This window comes from Fukomys damarensis, unplaced genomic scaffold (genome assembly GCF_012274545.1).
Source record: "Fukomys damarensis isolate Sample0158 unplaced genomic scaffold, DMR_v1.0_HiC HiC_scaffold_16, whole genome shotgun sequence".
NCBI classification, from domain to species: Eukaryota; Metazoa; Chordata; class Mammalia; order Rodentia; family Bathyergidae; genus Fukomys; species Fukomys damarensis.
Window position 1 is genome coordinate 96,327,343 of NW_022900928.1, and position 4,245 is coordinate 96,331,587.

The following is a 4,245-nucleotide window of genomic DNA, read 5'->3' on the forward strand; positions in this document are numbered from 1 at the left end:
ACACACACACACACACACACACACACACACACACACACACACACACACACACACAGCTGCCCCATGAGGAGAGGGGACTGAGATGTCAAGTTCTTCCAGGACAGAGAAGCTGATGGCCTGCTCCATTGTAACAGGGCTCTTTCCCAAAGGCCCACTTCTCTCCTTTCTGCCTCCTGCCTGGCTCTATTGCAGACTCTCCTGTCTTCAGACTTGTCTCAGGACCTCAATGGCTGGGGCTATGGGACAGCGTAGGCCTGGAATACCCTGGGACAGGTGCTATCTATCCCTGGCCTGCTTTGTGCCATAGCAAGTGTGTCTCTGAAGCCACCAGAGATCCAATTATAGGGCCCATAATCCCTACTGTCAGAAACTGAGAAAAGACATGAAAATATGTTCTGAGGAGATGAGCAGGTCTGGAGGGGTTTTGCTCTTTCTGTCATGAGCCATTATTCACTAAGCAGTGTAACAGGGCTGGAGATTTAGCTCAGTGGCACTGTGACTGCCTCACAAGCGCAAGGTTCTGAGTTTAATCCAAATCTGAAAAACAAACAAACCATAGGCTCAGCCTGCCATCACCAGGACCATCACCAGTGGTGCAGAAATTTGCATTCCCAACAAGCTTTTGCAGGTCATGAGTACACTCCTGGAATGAGGATCCTGGCTTTTGGAATTGTAATGGAATCACACTTGAGAGGAAATTAGCCCAGATCATCTATTCAACTATGACTACCCCCAAATGTCATTTGTTGTCAGATGTTCTACAAAGAACAAGTCATGCTGGATGTGTTAGTGCACGGTTGGAATCCCAGAGCTCCAGTAGGTTGAGGGAGGAGAATCACAAGTTCCAGACCAGCTTGGGCAACTTACAATTTTTAAGAGAGCTCTAAGAAGCTTCCTTTGTGAGTCAGGAGATACAGGCACCCAGATAACCTGGTCTCTGGCTTCATTTGAGGAACACATCAAAGATGTCTTCAGTTGACTCCATTGTGGTGTCCTTACAACTTTGTCTCCATCAGTCTCTGCTCAAACTCACACATCTGTCTGGTGAGTCTTCAGTACCAACAGTTGCTTATCATTTATATGGTCTCCTGTGATCTTGTGTCTGCAATGGTCACTATGTGGGATGTGTCTGGGGACACAGAGGTAATAAAATGATCCCAGTACCTGGTGCTGAATCACAGCCATGTGGCCTTGTGGAAAATAATCATTTGATCTTTCTTCCTCCTTCATTAGTCTTCTGAAGTCTCCCCACTGCATTTTATAAGCAGCATAAAAAGCAGGGAAGATGAAAGTGAAGGAAAGCTTCAGGGTCTTGTTTGGAGACCACAGGTTCTGTCCACCACATCTCCAAACCCTCACTGGGGCCACCACCACGAGCTGAGTGCTGTGTGGAAACAGGATGAGAGGAAGCTAGCCCAGCTCATCTACTCTCCTATGGCTACTCCCAAATGTTATTTATTGTCAGAGGTTCAACAAAGAACAAGGCATGCTGGATCTGATGGTGCACACCTGTAATCCTAGCACTCTGGTAGGCTGAGGCAGGATGACCACGTTCCAGACCAACTTGGGCAACTTAAATTATTTCTTTAATTTAAAAAAAATGTTTAAAGGCTGGGGATGTAACTCAGTACAAAGACCCTGGGTGCAATACCCAGTACCCCCTCCACCCAAAAGAACAAGCCTTACATTTATGACCAAAAACAGTTACTTTTTAGAAAGTACAATATCATGAATTAAAATCAGAGCATCTCAAGTGATATAGCTATTTTCTCACTTGGGCTAGGCTAGGGATGTATCAGTGGTAAAGTGCTTGCCTAGTATGCACGAGGCCTTGGATTCAGTCCTCATTACAAGAATGAAATGAATAGAGAAAGAGAAATTAAACATCTGAAAAAGTATCATCAAACAATTCAAATGGTGATCTGAGTTATATTCTCCTAATTTTTACTATTTTCAAGGAGCCCCAGCCAGTTTAAAACTTGTGACAATCCTGTGTGCCCTACTTCTGTTTCCTCCTCCCCCAGAGCCGAGACTAAGGACTCACCTCTGCCCAGCTGCCCTGACTCACAGGAGCAGGCCAGTCTAACCCTCTGCCTTAACCCCTCCTGCAGGGCTGGCTCCCAGTCACCTGGATAGGTGACCTCCAGGGTGAGTCACCCTGTATTTACACCCTGGCTGGTGCAGGTATAATGCAGAATCTGTTTGTGAAATGCCACAGTCTCAAAGGAGAGTCTTCAAACACTATTAACTTGCCCAGAGCTAGAGGCAAATCTGCCTGTCTTCTTCTGAGGTTCTGCCAGCTAGCAGGCCGGCTGAAGTAACAGGTTATGGTGCTTGCAGCCTTCCTACTCCTGGTGTGGTCCATGGATCCCCAGGGAGCTTGTTAAAAATGCAGAATAGCAGGTTGGCCAGGCCTTCAAAATCAGAGCCTGCAAGGTAATAAGCCCCACCACCGCAGATGGCTTGTATACACACGAAAAAGTGAGGCCCACTGCCTGCAGATGAGGTGAGCTGGGTTTATTTTAATGATAGAGTCCCAGTATGTAGTTCTGGATACCTGTGAACTCACTGTGTAACTCAGGCTGGCCTTCAAAACTCATGGCAACTTTTCTACCTCAGCCTCCTGAATGCTGGATTGACAACTATGTGCCACCATCCCCAGCTAGAGTTTATAGTAACCTTCAGAGTTCTCAGAAGATTCACTGGTCACAAGTGTACCAGGGAATCACAATGCAGCCTTTTGGCTGTGCCTATGCAATTCATTACTCTCTTTGCTAGAAATATCTTCCATGTGTCTCTTCAACATAGCCAACTCCTCCTACTCATCCTTCCATGCCCAGCCCAAAGATCACATCCCCACTGAAACCTCCCTGGCACCATGAATCAAAACTCCCTCTTTTCTGCTCAATACATCTATATCCAATATATACCAATATTATATGGTTCTCATAGCATATGTTGGTTCTGTGCTCATAAAAGTGTGAGTTATTCAAAAACAAAAGTCCTGGCTTATTCATCTTGCTCCCTACACCTAGCCCAGGACTTGAGACAGAGGCTCAATAAATGGTGTATGAAAACAATCTTTGGATCTTTCCCTTCATTGTTTTAGAGTCACATAATAGTAAATCTGATGCCACTTGAAGTTTTCCACATTTTAACCTTCTATTCCTTAAAAAAATTCTCATATATTTTTTTAAAAACACAAAAATTGTACATATTATAGAGTGCTATATATTTTGATACATGTATACTTTATGAAATGTTCAAATCAGAATAAGCATATTTATTTACTGTATTTATTATTCATTTATTTTTTGACATAACATCTCACTATGTTGCCCATGCTGGGCTGGAACTCGTGGGCTCAAGTGATCCTCCTGCCTCAGCCTCCCAAATGCTTGTACTACAGGTGCACATTAATGCAACCAGCTTCAAAGTAAGTATGTCTACCTCCTGAAACATTCACCACTTCTTTGTGGTGAAAACATTCAAAGTCCTTTCTTCAATAGAAGGGATATTGTCAATATTCAACAAGACCAAGGGACTAAGCAGGGCAAGAAGGAGAAGGATGTAAGGAAGAATAACAGGAGGATAGATATGATCAAAATATGTTATATGCATGCATGAAAATCAAAACACATAAAATTTAAAAATCCTTTTATCTAGCTTTTTTGAAATACACAGTACCTTATTATTATCTGTAACTTCCTATTTGTTTTTTTATATCATTAATATTTTACTTTTTGTTTTTGTTTTTGTTTTCCCCAGGACCAGGGCTTGAACTCAGGACCTTGTGCTTGCAAGACAGGCACGGTGCCCCTGAGCTAAATCCCCACCCCCACCATTTGTTTTTATATTTCCAATATGCTAACTTACCAAATTGACTTCGATGCACTCCCTGAGCACTATTTCATGAGGATAACTATTTCCAGTCCTCCCCTTACACACATTCCCCTCCCTGGAGAATAACATATCCATTGCAGGTGAAAAGCTAGCTACAGAATAGATATTTTTAGGGCAGTCTAACAAAATAAGTCCTTATTACAGTTTTTTCATTTACATTAAGCATTTCTTGGTATCACCAATATTTTCTTGCAGTTAAATGCCTGATTTTACCAAATCTGTTGCGAAAAAAAGACACAGAGGGCCAGGGATTTAGCTCGGTGGTTCTACCACCTGCCTCGCAAGCGCAAGGTCCTGAGTTTGATCCCTGGTACCAAAAATACAAAAAACAAACAAACTAAA